General features: G+C 39.7%; 1 pseudogene; it reads left to right on the top strand.

Moving 5' to 3' along the window:
- Positions 1 to 6021: 6021 nt before the first annotated feature.
- LOC102472934 (S-phase kinase-associated protein 1 pseudogene) lies at positions 6022 to 15318 on the top strand (annotated as a pseudogene).
- Positions 15319 to 16268: the final 950 nt, after the last annotated feature.

The following is a 16268-nucleotide window of genomic DNA, read 5'->3' as shown; positions in this document are numbered from 1 at the left end:
CCCCCCCCGCGGGGTCCCCCAGCCGGGCCGCCCCCAGCCGGCGCGGCGGATCCAGCCCAGCGGATGCCTGTCATTCCTCTATGCAGATTAGCTGGGGTCAGGGGTCACGCGGAGGAAAGAGGGGGGCGAGGGCGATAGGGAGGGAGCAGGGGGGCCGTGGGGAGGGCGACCAGGCAGGGGGCTAGGGGAGGCCGGGCTGGAAGCCCCGCACCCCTCAGAGCCACGGAGTTGAGGCTTTCAGAATGCTCCCTTTAATTAAAAAGGTTCAATGTCAAATGATCCTTTAGGGTTCAAAGAAAGAGAATTAAAGTACTTAGTCACGGTATTTAATTTAAGAAAATTTGTTTCTTTAAAATTAGTTCCTTCCTTACATTATTTGCAATACTGCAACACCATTAGATGTCTGTTAGGTGTGCAGTTTTTTTTTCTCGTTTTAAAAATGATCTTTCTTTTAACAAATACACATTTACAAAACAAAAACAAACAACAATTTAAAAAAACCCACAAACAATTAATGGCCTCAGTCAAGCTGAAAAACAAAATCTAAACGTTGCGTTCATGCGTGAGATGGATAAAGTACTAGATACACTTTGCTTTCTTCTACCCCAAACTCTGGGATCTCACTTCTCCTATATTTCAAAACAATCACGTTAAGTAGGTTATTTAAAATATACTAAAGATCAAAACAACCATAGTAATTTATTTTAGAAGTCACCATCCCCTGAAAGTTAAGTGAAACCCTATTATATATCCTATTAAATCTCAATCTTCATAAATGTTATGAATAAAATACCCTCAGTATTTACAATCAATGATTAGTATGTGAATAATCTAGATGAAATATACATGTGTACATATATTCACATATTTGCAATATATATTTGGTGCATTAGATTAGATGGGGTTTCATAAATTTGTTTCTTTATGAAAATACACTTATCTGTATACTATATTTCTGCACCTTTTTAAATGTATGTATTTTATTAAAAAGTAAAAAAAAAAAAAAAAAAAGGGCCAGGTGGTAGTGGTGATTAAGATACAACCAAGTGACTGACCAGGCACCTTGAGTCCCAACGAGGCAACCTGAGAAATACACAAGGGGAAAAATAGTATGATATACCATTTTGATTACATATATATATATATATTCATAGTGTATGTGTATAAGATAACCTAAGTTTTAATACTTTTAAGTGTGAAAGTAATTTTTCCCCTAAACTTTGTGTTATCAAGATCATGCAGCGACGAGGCCCTGAAACACAGCAGTTAAGTACTGCTTTTAAAAAAGTTGCATCCCACATACTCAATGTCAGTTCAAATCCCAGGCCCACCTGCAGCACACCTGCACTTGCCCAGGATCCTGAACTCTATCATGAAAAAAAAAAAAAAAAGGAAACAAATTGTAAAAGATCATGCAGAGCCTTGTTTTATTTTTTGAAAGATGCTTGCTTGTCAGTTCATTATGGTTAAGTAAGTTGCCCTATTTCTTCATAACCTAATAAACTCACTCTCTATTGTGGGGAGACCTTTTCTCTAAGAACATGTAATCAATTATCCACTTCCTTTTGCCTAATTCATACTTAAGAAATTCTGAGTTTTTAAGTGAAACAAGATTTAACTAAAATGTGAGTTCTGATTAGGACAATGAAATTAATCTTAACCAAATTTCCTTATAAAATACAAAAATGTGTTTTGCGAGCACATCCCTCCTGGGAAGCCGAGTAATGACAGTAAGCAGCTATAATGGCTGGCTCTTCCATGTTGTTCTACTCGCTGAGAAATAGCAGTGTTTCTTTTTCTCTCTCACATGAATTCTTATTTCAGACATTGAGAGGGTGTTCTATAGTTCCAGTTTTTCAGGATTTGCTTAATACGTGTATATTTACCTTATTCCAGACCTTTCATGACTTGCTAGTTAATATAATCTTTAGCCTCATATGGGATTCTTATAATCCCCCAATCAGGTTACACAATTTTCTCTGAAACTCTTCCAGTTATTACATTATCCTTGAAGCATGTCAACCTAAACTGCAAGAAGTATATGCTAAGGTTTATTTATAAGGGTGTGACAGTCACTCTATTCTGTTTTCAGAATTTTCTATGGGACCTGGTGTTTAAGTGGTCCATTTTTTTCTTTTTTTCCTTTCTTTTTTGGGTAGGCTAGAAGCATGTGCATTTGCCAAAGAAAGCCAGAGAGACAGGGAGAAAAGAAAGCATGTCCTATGGGGTACAGTCATGTCATAAAACCCCTTCTCCTGCATTTTTCCTTTTGAGATTTTGAGTGCGTACGCACATGCACCTGGCATGTCTGTCAAGCCTCTGGGTCCGGGACTCAAACCACAGTATTGCCCATGTGGGATTCAGCTACCTTAACCCACATGCCATGAGGTGGCCCCTAAGTGGCCTTTTTTAATCACAGCTAAAAAGTAATACTAATGAGCACAGAACAAGTCTACGAAAGTCCCTAAATTCCATTATGGCATTGTAATGTAAAAATTAGAAATTATTTGGGGCTGATAGGTGGTGTAGTGGTTAAGGCACTAGACTCCTACATGGCCAACCGTGATTCAAGTCCTGGACCTGGCAGCTTTGTCTCTCCCTTTCTCTCTCCCTCTCTTTCTGTCTCTCTCTGGTCAAATTAAAAAATAATAATAAAATTAAAATTATTTAAAAAGTTAGAAATTATTTAACAAGAATATTTGAAGATAATTTCCCCCTGAAATACCTTAATTTTGCATTGTTAGAACTCACATGTTATTACTAAATTCTGGGTGTTAATCCCATGGAAATGTTTAATGTCATCTGAAAAACAGATATTTCTCTGTGCACTACCAGAGAATTTATAGAAAATACTAAACAAGATTAGTGCCAATATCTAACTCTGGAGAAGTCATCTATTTATAATTCTTCAACAATTGTTCCCTTGGTTCTATTTTTCTATATTCCTTTCTTTCTTTCTTTCTTTCTTTCTTTCTTTCTTTTTTTTTTTTTTGAGAGATTTTTTAGTATAGGGTGAGTGTGCTTGCCAGAGAGATAGAAAGAGAGATACAGAAAGCAAGAGATCACCCTCCTACCCCCGAGGAGGGAAGATAGCCATACTGTAATCCCTTCTCTTCATTCTCCTCTTGGGATCTTAGGCCTTTCTAGTCTTTCATTTTCTTTCTTTTTTAAGAGAGATTTTTGCTATAGGGTGCACGTGCTTGTCAGAGAGACAGAAAGAGAGAAATCACCCCCTCAGGGGATGTGGCCAGGCTGCAATCCTTCTCCCCTCTCCTCTCAGAATCTTAGACATCACACACTTGTGCCCAACATGAGTTTTAAACCGCCAGGACTGGGACTTGAACCACAGTCAACTACGTGGGAGTCCAGCGATGTAACCATTACACCATCTGCTGGTCACTTCTTTTTTTTTTCCTGTAAAGACAGGATCTCACTGCCTCGATCCTCCTACCTCAGTCCCTCAGCTCCGAATACAGGTGCGCATCACCACGCCCAGATCTTTTTCAGATAGGATCTCACTGTCCTGCTCAGACTGGCTTAGAGCTGTCAATCCTCCTGCCTGACCTGTCCGAGGTGCTGGGATTGCAAGTGCACACCACCACCCTGACCTTTAGGTTGGGCCAGGAATAGAACTGGGACCCCCCAACTTGTGGTCCTAGCCTATGGAAGACTGTCTAAGCAACGTATGCCACTCAGCTGGGTCTCTGTTTTGTATTTTGAAACCACTTTTTCTTTTTTTGTGCTTTTCTTTATTCATAATAGAGCTTGTGCATGTGAGAATGGGAAAGGAGAGAAAGGGGGAGAGAGAGAAGCACCCTTCAGGGTCCAGTCATGCCACAATCTCCTTCTTCCAGTTCTCCATGTCGTTGGATCTTGAGCACTCACCCATGTGCCCGGTGTATTTCAGGCCAATAAAGTCAGGGATTCAGACTGTGGCCACCATGTGGAATTCGGCTTGTCTTGGGCAATGCACTGCTGCTGTACCATGGAGCTTGCCCTCAAAACCAGTCTCTTACTCAGTGATATTCTAGTAAATGCACTGAGGGTGGTTTGGGTTGAAGGTGGCGGCAAGGAGACGGTCAAAGGCTGATTTGTGATTTGTACTATTTTGTAGTGTCCACAATGTAAATACTCTCACAACTGCTGATTCTACCTGCTATTAACCAGCTAGCAAAATGGATATCTTCTAGCTTACAAAGTTCCTTGAAATTTAACAATGTGGACCATGAGCCTGTCTGAACTGCCTTCAGCATAGCACTGCTTTTGTCTATTATAATACCCTGTCATTAAAGCACGCCATGACTGAATTTGAGGAATGGCTTATATTAAACCATTCTAAAAATATAGAATAATGGCATCTATGGAGTTTTCCACTGAAAAGTCTAAGTATTTTTCAATCCCTGAAAGAACGTCTGTGATTTATCTATTCACTTCCAGAAAGAAACTAAATTGAGTGGATTAGTTAGACAGAATTTCCCCTTCTGGATACCAATGTGCCTTTATGACCCAGAAGTTGTGCTCATGAATTCTCAAGCATTCTACCCTATAGCACAGATCTCACTGGGTTGTCCAATGTAGGCATTAATATGCTCACTCACCTGGAGTACCCAAAGTGACACTTGCATTCCACTTGTCATGGATGCAATCACTGTATCTATGGCACCACTGTATCTAAAGGTTAAAGTAGACATAAACCTAAACTTTAGCAATCTACACTATTTGTGGAAAGGTTTTTTCACCATGTCAAAGTCCAAATTGCAGACATGCAATTTGTTGGCTGGAGAAGACAGTTTGCAATCACTACAGTCACCACTACCAAATCCTTGGGTCACTACTGAACTTTTCCATGTGACCAGATCCAAGCTCAGAATGAGAGAAAGAGTGAACCTCTCTCCCACAGAGCCTAGATGTCATGGCTACTAATTCTGGGTCTCTGCCTTGTCCCAATGCTGCCACCTCTACTAGAACCCATTTGAAGACACCAACAGGAATGGGGAAGCAAGGAAGAAGTAGGTGGTGTCCCAGGAGATGACATGGTTAATCAGAGCAAAAGAGGCCAGAAACAAAGTGGCTGAGAGTGGCCATGTAGAAAATAGGAATATTATGTTCACTGATACCCTTATTTCTGGCCAAGGCCATGAAGATCTGGAGGAGGCTAGACCCTGACAAAGATCTACTGAATTGGTGACATTTCCTTAAGTAATGGGAATGGCAGCCATAGAAAACCCTTTCCCAATGGGAAGGAAATGAATTAAAACTTAGTAATTTTCCAGATAGGATTTTATAAAATTAATCAGTTTGTTTTCTAGATACAATGGTCAGAAGAAACAAGAGAAATTCACTTATTATCTAAAATTACGTTTTAACTAATTTTTTCCGCTATTTACCTGAACTGTCAGATTTACTAACAGGCAGGAAACTGCCTTTTCTCTTTTTCTCTAATAGATATGCTAGGGGGCATTTTTTTAAATGATAGGCTGTTTTAGTAAGTCTAATAATCAGGTAAAAGAATATATGGGACTCAGAAACTAAAATCTGATATAAACAAAAATATTATATTTGGAGAGATTTTTGCTATAGGGCACAAGCATTTGCTGGAGAGAAATTTCGAGAGAGATAGAAAGTGAATAATCACTGAAAGGGATGGCCACCCCACAATCCCTCTCCTCTATTCTTCTCTCGGGATTTTGAGCACACATGCACATGTACCCAGTCTGAGTTTCAAGGCACTGGGACCAGAACTCAAATTGTGGTGAGCTATGTGGGAGTCCAGTGCCACTATGCCACTTGCTAGACCCCACAAAATTTCCTAAGTATTCAGTTAGTACTTTACTATATTCTGGTTTTTTTTTTTTTTGAAAGCTTATTTCTTCAAAACGTGGTTACCTTTTGTAAGAGGCAGTTGATTTAAAAAGACACAACAGCCGTCACAGTAGCCTTGTCCTCCGTCTTTCTTTTATCTGCTGACGCCGCCCTGCTTTCCTCAGCCTCCAGTCAGCTATTTTCCTAAGACCTAATATCATGCTGCCAATTAAGTTGCAGGGTTCTGATGGAGAGACATTTGAAGTTGATGTGGAAATGGCCAATCTGCGACTATCAAGACCAAGTTGGAAGACTTAGGAATGGATGATGGAGGAGATGGTGACCCAGTTCCTCTACTAAATGTTAATGCAGCAACATTTAAAAAGCTCATTCAGTAGTGTACCCACCACAAGGATGGCCTCGTCCTCCTGAAGATGCTGAGAACAAAGAAAAGCAAATAGATATGATATTCCTATTTGGGAACAAGAATTTCTGAAAGGTGACCAGGGAACACTTTTTGAACTTACCCTGGCTATAAACTACTTAGACATCAAAGGTTGACTTGAAGTTACACGTAAGAAGGTTGCCAATTTGTTAAGGGAAAATACTTCTGAGGAGACTTGTGAGACCTTCAATATAAAAAATGACTTTACTGAAGAGGAGGAAGTCCAGGAAGGCCAGGAGAGCCATGGTAAATGACTTTACTGAAGAGGAGGAAGCCCAGGAAGGCCAGGCGAGCCATGGCGTGAAGAGAAGTGAAATGCTGTACCTGACGTGGCAACACTGAGGGTTGTTCCAGATACCAGTTGCACTGCTCTGTTTATAATTGTTAGGGTTAGATGAACAGCAGACAAATGCAGCAGCAAATCAACTGTATGAGTGGAAGATTGTTCTTGTGGCGTGTGTAGTTTAGGTACAGATTTTAAGTCTATGGCTGAGTTTCTTCCAGAATGATCTAAAGTTTCTTTTTCCTTTGCTCTAAATAAAACTGAACTGTGGGTTCTCTATAGAAAGTGGCAATTTTGGACTTTTCTTCTTTCTGTAAAGCCGTTTCTGCCTAGTGGATTGTCCAGTTAACTTTAGTGACCTTTTGAAAGTTGTCTTTGTAAATAAAGCAATCTGCAAAAAGTTTTTCTGAAATAGAATTAAAATACTGTCTTTATTCATGAGCTGGAAACTGGAAAAGGCTACTTGAATGTTGAGTGAAGTTATTAGGATGTCTTCCATACTCCTGGAATCTAGGAGTCCCAGGATCACTGGTAGTGACTAGCCTGTATGAGCAGGGCTCCCTTAATTGGATCTGAGGAGGGTTTTTGTGTGTGTGTGTGTGTGTTTTTAATCCTGTTGCTTTGAATATATTGCCTAGAGATTTAGCTATTCTCCAGTTTGTGCATTTTTTTTTAATGTAACTAGATAGTTTGGTGGCATTTTAATCAAGAGAGATACTTAACTCATGTGGTATGTCATCTTTTTATAGTTGGTGTTCCCACATAAGTAACACTATTCATATTATTTGCATGTAAAAATAATTTAACGTTAACATATGTGGCAATCCTGCCACCCCCCCCCAAAAAAAAGAAAAACATAACTGTTAAAAAGCAAATAAAGGACCAGCAGTTAGCATAATGGCTATGTCGCTGGACTCCCATATATAGCCAACCAAGGTTCGCGTCCTGGACCCAGTGGCTTAAAACTCATGCCGGGCGTGTGTGTGTGTGTGCCCAAGATCCTGAGAGAAGAATGGAGGAGAAGGGATTGTGGCGTGGCCATCTCCCCTGGGGGGTGTTTTCTCACTTTCTGTCTCTCTCTGTCTGTCTGGCAAGCACACACGCCCTATGACAAAATCCTCTGCAAAAAAAAAAGAAGCAAATAAAATTCTTACTGAATATTATCCTTTCAGTTGAACTTGTGAATGTCTAACTACTACTTACTTTTTAAAATGTTCCTCTAGAGCAGTTGCATCCAAATACTATATCTTTTGTTTTGTCAATTCTGAGAGATACTAGTTTTAATAGGACAATATTAACAGATAAATGAGAATTTTTGTTAAGCAAAGAGACTGTGACTTTGAGAGGTCTCATTATAAAGAGCATCAGCAGCTAAGAAGCCCACATTCCTCAAGGATTAGACAGAACAGGAAACAAACCTGTAAGACAGGCCTTTCTTTCCTATTGTTTTCATATTTTTATATGATTTATTTCCTGAGTTTTCCTTCTTCTGCTTGCTCAGGCTGAAAGGATTAATAAAATACCTTGCCTCTGCCCCACCCTGAATGAGCCTCAACAGAGGGCGTGGCGTGGCTCACGTGTGCTTACTTAGTGATTGAGCTTGACAGTTGGAAGACTTAAGCTGGAAAATATAGACCTCAAGGGGTGGTGCTGGAATTTCCTTTCCCAAACCGCCCCCCCCACCCGAGGAGGAAAAGCAGCTCTGTAATTTGCTGCACTTCATTTCCTCAGAGAAATACTTCATTACTCATCCATTGTACCTAAAACTCTAATTTAAACTGCTATAAAATTAATAATCTTTCATTTACTGACCAAAATCTAAAGAGAACAGTCCTTGAAGACATCTTTAAAAAGTACCACCCAATTTACACAAAATAGTTGCTTAAAGTAAGGTCCAAATCATTGTTTTAATAAGCATCACATCCATCACTGGAGCATAAAAAAATCTGGCATATAGAGGGCACTCAGTACACACATGATAAATGAAAGGATACGCTTTTTTTTTTTTTTTTTGGAGAAAGGATACGCTTTTATGTTATCGCCTAATGATAACAACTTCAGGGCTTGACCACAAACTCATCTGGGAACACAAACTCATTTTGGTAACAGTACATCGACTCTGGAGCAAGAGAAGTTCAAGTCTGACAGTGAGTGTAAAATTCTTTTATATGCTACTTTATTAAATAATAATTTAGTCATCTATTTATTTAGTTAGTTTTTGGGTTTGTTTTTTGCTATAAGGTTGCTATGCTTGCTAGAGAGAGAGAAAGTGAGAAATTGCTCCCCAGGGGTAATGGTCACATGCCACAATTCCTTCCCCTAAATTTTTCCTCTTGGGATTTTGGAAATGCCCACATGACTGGAGTGTTTTTCAAGCTGCCTGGTCCAGGACTCAGCCATGTGGGATCCAGTCTAATTATTTATTTACTTACTTGCTTACTTATTTCTTTGTTAGAGGTTTTTGCCTTAGGGCGTGTGCACTTGCCAGAGAGAGAGAGAGACAGAGAAAATGAGAGGGAAAGTGAGAAATCACCCCCAAGGTGGAGGGCAATGCCACAATCCCTTCTCTATTTTCCTCCTGGGATCTTGGGCACACACGCACACGCCCAACGTGATTTTGAAGCCACCCAGTTGGGGACTGGAATCGAGGTCAGCCATGTGGGAGTCTGGCGATGTAACTGCTACTCCATCTGCTGGTCCCAAGTCTAGTCATTTAATTAGACTTGACTGAGGGCCTCCTTAGGACAGTATCCCTGGTGTACAGGCATGAAGTTAAGTCAGGTAGAGAGCCTGCTCTGGTGGAGTCCATAGTGTGTCTGGTGGAGGGCAGAGGTGTGCTACAACTCGCAAGTAAATAAATGATCACAACAGTGAGAACAATGACAGAAGTTTGTTCCACAAAATGCTAAGGATGCAAAGTGGGTTGGTACAGGGAAAGATGACAGGAATTAAGATGGTCAATGTAAGTCCGAATCAATAAATTCCTTATTATTCCTTTCATAATAAATATGATAGGGATATATACTCTTTCTTATTTAATGACAGCGACTAAAAGATTAGAGGGAACAGAAATACAATATACTTCTCTGTCAGTATTTTTTTTTTTTAATTCATGATAGAGCCTATGTGTGCACATGAGAGAGAGACAGGGACAAGAGAGGGAGAGAGAGAAAATCAGCTTGCACAGGGCCTGGTCATACCACAGTCCCGGGACTTTTCCTTCAGTTCTCCTGCCCACCAGGACTCTGATCGCCAGCACATGCGTCTGGCTGGCTATTCCAGCTCAATAGCCCAATACATTTCCAACTGTGCCACAGAAGCTGGGCCTATCTGCCAGTTCTAGGAGACAAACTCATCAAAAGCTAAAAGTAAAAGTATGAAAAGTATATACCAAGCGAATGCTTACTAAAGGAAAATTGGTATATCACTATCAATAATAGATGAATTAGAATTAAAGGTAAAATAATAAATAACATAAAGGAACCTATTGTATAATGATAAGAAGTAATCTAACAAGCTACGCAAATTATCATATGCCTCTGATATTACAACCTTGAAACATATAAAGCAAACGCTAATGGAATTCTAAGGCAGATTCATAACACCCGGGAGGGATTTTAACATACAATCAAAAAATAATATGGCAGGAGGCCAGCAGGTGGCATGGTGGTTAAGGTGCTGGACTTCCCATGGCCACCCAAGGCTCGAGTCCCATACCTGGTGGCTTGCTTTCTCATTTTCCCTCTTTCTCTCTCTGGTCAAATTAAATAATAATAATAATAATATTAATAATAATAATAAATAAAATTAAACTAAAAATAACAAATATGACCAAAAAAAATCTAAACTTTTTTTAATCTTCTAGAAAATGCCGGAAAGAGAGAGGAAGTGACAGAAAGAAAGAGAAGGCACTCCATAGGGAGGATGGCCATACCACAATTCCTTTTCCTCTGTTTGCTTTTGGGAATTTTGGGAATGCATGCACATGTGCCTGGTGTGTTTTTCAAGATGTTAGATCAAGGACTTGAACTACTCTGTTGGCCATGTGACAGCCAGCTGCCTTAACCACTATTCTACAATTGCCTCCTCCAAACTTTTTTTTTGTAGGTTCTGCCAGAGTACATACACTTGCTAGAGAGAGACAGAGAGACAGAAAGTGAGAAATCATCTCCCCCCAAGGGGGTGCCCTGTGCATGTGTACCCCAAATCCTGACAGAGTGGAGAAATGGAGAAAGGATTGAGGCATGGCCATGCTCCATCAGAGATGTGTTCTCTCTCACCCCCTCTTTGTTTTTCTTTCTCTTTCTGGTGAGTGCACATGCCCTCTAGCAAATAAATTAAAAACAAAAACAAAAAACAGAAATAAGAAGCAGGCTAGTGGCACCACAGTAAAGCCATGTTATGTGATGTAGGACTATATGGGAAGGTCCTGGATTCAGGTCCCAAGGTCTCCCTGTACCTGTGCTCCATGCTGGCTAAGTCTGGGGGTGGATCGCAGCATGAAAGCCCTGCCTGGGTTCTCTCCTCTTCCCTTCCTGTGTGTGTGTGTGCGGGCACGAGTGTGTGTGTGTGTTCCATATGGAAGAAAGAAAACCAAAGAACTCTCCCACACATATTTTGAAACTAAAAATATATACTCTTAAGTAATACAAGGAAATCAAATTGTAACCTATGAAACATTCAGAACTAAACAACAATGGAAGTACTGCAAAACATGTGGGATGAAGCTAATGTAGATATATTTAAAGGCCTAAATTGCATTTATTAAAAAATAGGAAAGATTTATTCAAGAAGAAATAATATAATCACACAAATGGAGTAGGTAAATATCAAATTGTTGAAGCTCAAAGGAAAAGAAAAGAAAAATAAAGAACAGAGTGAGATAATAAATGGTAAAAAATACGGGCACAAATGAAATGGAATCTAAAAATTAAGAGGCAATTCATGTTTTGGTATATTCAACACCTTTGTGTTTTATCCCTGTGAAAAACAATGGCTGAGTCAATATATTCCGAGAATGCTCTGCACCTTTGAAAAAGTAATAGGAATATAGGTGATGACAATTCAAGATGAAAACCAGGACTGTCTGGTAGTTACAAGAGCTGAAATATTACTACTGGAAAGGTAAATTTCAAATATTGTTTTGCATTCAGGGAAAAACACAGATGCATTTTTAGTCTTATTTAAACCCTTTTATTATTAAATAGCTCAGCATTCCATAACTGAAAACAGATGAAGAACTACCCACTGCTTATTTTTATTTCCTTCACAGTAAATATCTCTCTGTAGTATTTTTTATTCATAGTACAATAGTACCTTTAAAACTCCAAATGACATCTTAAGGAAATCACAACAAAACAAGTAGTTTTTTTTATATTTAACAGGCTTAACTTCAACCATTCTTTGCCTTTTATGTTCCTTCTATTTTAAACAAAGAAAAGAGCTGTAAGACTAGTTCCTAAAAACATACTTAATTTTATTAGAATTTAAATCTAAGTTTGAGAATGCCTCCAAGTAAAACAACCCTCCAGGGAAAGTTGTACATTTTGAAGAGGCTTTTTAATATAAAATGGATTTCAGTAACTGCAAATTACTTCTCAATTAGAAGACCTTGACACATTCTCCAAATAGGTGATAAAGATGGAAGCTGGGGGTGGGGGGCAGGGAGCAATGAAGCTTGCAGGTGTTCTGACTTAATTTTTCATCAAAACAAGATTTATTCAAGGGGAAATCATACAGTCACACAATTAAGAAGTAGCTATACAAAATGTGCATGGAATACCGTCATTTTAAGTCTCCACACCACCTTCTGATGCGATGAAGCTTTTTCACCAAAAGGTTTTCACTCCTCCAACTCTCCAAGTGTAGGGTATGACTTTGAGAATGCACGAGGGATATTCCTTATAAGTTAGAAAAGGGACCAAAATATGGTAAGAAATAGTCTTTACCTGAAAGACCACATTTTATGTGAAAATAAGATATTTATTTATTTACTTGTCAAGAGAAATTGCTGTAAATTTCTCTTTGCTCTAAGTATTCCAAAATGCACATAAAGCCCAAAGATGCCTTCGTTTCAAATTATTTGACTCCTTCTTCATAGGCATGTACATGGCGTTGGGAGCCAAGGACACATATGGCATCATTGTTTTGGTGATTTGATGCAAAATTCATGATTTCACTACCTTATTAACGAGACAACACAAATATTCATTTCACACTTGGGTTTTGACTCCTTCTTCATAGGCATGTACATGGCGTTGGGAGCCAAGGACACATATGGCATCATTGTTTTGGTGATTTGATGCAAAATTCATTATTTCACTACCTTATTAACGAGACAATCAACACAAATATTCATTTTGCACTTGGGTCTGTGACTTTCAAACAATACGTTTCACTTTGTTTCCAGCTTAAATATTAACTTACATCATCTAGAATTTTTCATTTTAAGTAGCTGCACTATCAACCGTTCAGTTGCATTCTGCTATTTATGTCAATATAGAAATATCTATCAATAGGATCTGAAAAATGAATATTGCCATCTGAAGAGACTTATTTCCCACCTTGCCAACACCACAGTTACCTCAAGTACATGACTCATTTTCTTGCCCTCTTCCATCTAGGTTTACAGAAAGCCTTGGCTCTCCAACCTCTGTTCATCTTTTTGTGTTACTTAGAGGATACATCCTCCCTCAAGGTTTCATCTTCTGTGTCTACTTGGGTTGACTGACTTGCAATATTTGGCCTCCCCTTCTAAATTTTGTTTTCTTTTTTTAAATTTTGCCAGAGGACACAAGAGCTTGCCAAAGGAGAGGCAGAGATACAGAGGGAGAGTGAGAAGGAGAAAGCATCCCCAATGAGGTGTGGTCACACCACAATCCTTTCTCCATTGCTCTACCATGTAGGCATTTTGAGCACACATGCATACATGCCTAGCATATTTTTCAAGCCACCTGTGCCAGGATTTCAACTGTGCAGTTGCACACATGGGATCTGACTTCTTAAACCACCAGGCCACAGGACCAGCTTTATATTTTGTTTCCTAAAGGGTATATGCCACTTAGATTCAAGTCATCAGAGTCCTTGGTCTATATATTTACATAGCAACTTCTTTGGTGGAATTTATCCATGGCTTCTCATCTGTTTCCCACATGAGACTGAGTGTTATTTAGAGGCCATGGCTGTTGCAGCACCAGCACAAGAGGCAGCATCTGGGTAAGTTCTCAGCGCTTTCTGTATACACAAAGGAATGAACTTGATCTGTATCAGTACACCATTTAGGTCCAGAAGTAGGAAATGGAAAATGAGGATGCAGTGTGCTGTGGGCAGGTTTATCAGCATTCCTACCAGTAAGCAGTTGGCATCAGTGGAATGCCATCTACAGATGAGCACTTCGGTTTTTTGAATGCAGTAATTGAGAAAACATAAGATCTGAATCTTGCCGTCAGCACACTTACTATGCACCAACTACATACATACATTTAGGTTTTCAGTGTTCCCAGTTAGAGCTCTGCTCAATTTCTCTTCTGAAGGTACTGGCCTATGTCTTGTTAAAAATTGATTTGGTTGAAATAGAGCAGTGCTAAAGTTAACCAGGGACATTCATTAACTGACAAAGTCCTGAACAGAGGAACCAGCTAGAGGGCAGGTTCTATAGTTTCCTCCTCTTTTAGAGGGGGAAACATTTGACTAACTAAAGTACAGTAGTCTTCCCTTATCCTCAGTTTTTCTTTCTGCAGTCTCGGTTATCCATGGCCAACTGTGGTCAATCATTCAGAAATAATTCATATGTTTTAAATTGTGCGCTGCTCTGAGTAGAAGGATAAAAAAAAAAAAACAAAAAAAAAAAACAGAAACAAAACAAACTCATGCTGTCCTACCCTAGCTGACCTGAGATGTGTCCAGTGTATCCGTGCTGTACACCCTCCCCACCTGCTAGTCATCAGTAGCTGACGTGGTTATCAGACTCAATAACTGACAACAAATGGGAGTTCTCTACTACCCATGGTTTCAGACATCCACTAGGAGGCTTGGAACATATCTTCTACGAAAAGTGGGGAATCACTGTAACACAATGAACATTTCTTTCTTTTCTTTTTTGGGGGGAGAGGTTTTTGCTATAGGACGCATGCACTCGCCAGAGAGACAGAGAGAGACAGAGAGACAGAAAGTGAGAAATCACCCCCCAGGGATGGCCACGCCGCAATCCCTTCTCCTCCATTCTCCTCTCGGGATCTTGGGCACGCACGCACACATGCCTGGCATGAGTTCAAGCCACCGGGTCTGGAACTCGAACCGTGGTCAACTACATGGGAGTCCAGCGACGTAGCTCTTATGCCATCTGATGGCCCCACAATGAACATTTCTTCACATTGAGAGTGTGGTGGACAGATACTAGAGTGGACCACCTTGATATCCATCATTGTGGAATCCCCTCCTTTTCAGAAGGGATGGGACATCTGACTTCTTCTAATCAATAGACTCTGGCCAGGAGGTATGTGATTTGTTATTTGTAACATCTATCTGCTTAGGAGAGACTGGCTCCCACCCTGGCTTTAAAGCAGCAAGTTGCTATGTCGGCAGCCACTGCAAGGAAGAGGACCTTCAGCAAGGCATAGAGGACAACCTCGGGCTCACAGCCAGCCAGAATCAGCCCTCAGGCTGGCATCCTGCAAAGGAGGGAATGCAGCTGACAGCCATAAGAGCTTGGAAGAAGATCCTCCTCAGTCAAGCCTCAGATGAGATCACAGCCTGCATGACACTTGACTACTGCTTTATGAGACCCTAAACCCTAAGCAGAGCATCCTATTAACTATACTCTAACTCTTGACCCACAAAATCTGAGCAATATTATGTGCTGTTTTAAGGTGGTAAATTTGTGGTATTATTATTGCTATACAGTAATGGATAACTAATATGGGGAGAATAAAGATGTCTTGGAAGGAAGGTCTATTAAGTAAAAACAGAAGACTAGAGGAGGTAGGATACCTGAGAGGTCTAAATTGTTTTGAAGGTGAGGTACGGCATGAACAGGAAGTCATCTTAGCAGCTGAGATGGTTAACCTAACACTTTCCCCATGAGTTCAGAGAGAACCAGAACCATAAAAATAGACTGTAGTCAATGGCTGAAAGAAAATGTATTTTATGTATCAAAAACCGTGGCTTTTTGACTAGTCCCATACTATAGTGGTTAAGTGCTGTGCATAACTAACTGCAGTTTGAATCCCAGTGCCAGTGGCTTGAAAAGCATGTCAGGTACCTGTGCATGCATGCCAAAAGTCCTAATAGAATGGGGAAATGGAGAAGAAAGGATTGTGGCATGACCATATCCCATTGTAGGGCTGCTCCCTCTCTCTCTTTTTTTTTTCTTTCTTAATCTTTCTTCTTCTCTCTCTAACAAGTGCACGTCCTTTGCCAAATAATAATAATAATAATAATAATAATAATAACAACAACAAACAAGTCATGATTTTTATGAACCTATATTGTAGTTCACTCAAAAACATTATACTGGCATAATTAAATTTCCACCCCCACCCAGCATATCTGAATTGTAGAAACGATTCTTAGAAAATCATTTAAATCTGTTAGAGTCCGAGTCTGAGTCCAAGCTCTGAGGACTGGACCCCTGACTCCAATTTTTAGGCATCCAGCTGTTGGTAATATACATCTAACTACATAAATATTTAAAGTTTTTGACATAGGGTGTGTGCACTCAGCAGAAAGAAACAGAGAGAG

The sequence above is a fragment of the Tupaia chinensis genome, unplaced genomic scaffold (assembly GCF_000334495.1).
Source record: "Tupaia chinensis unplaced genomic scaffold, TupChi_1.0 Scaffold139457_1, whole genome shotgun sequence".
NCBI classification, from domain to species: domain Eukaryota; kingdom Metazoa; phylum Chordata; class Mammalia; order Scandentia; family Tupaiidae; genus Tupaia; species Tupaia belangeri.
This window is presented reverse-complemented; position numbering and strand designations above follow the sequence as displayed.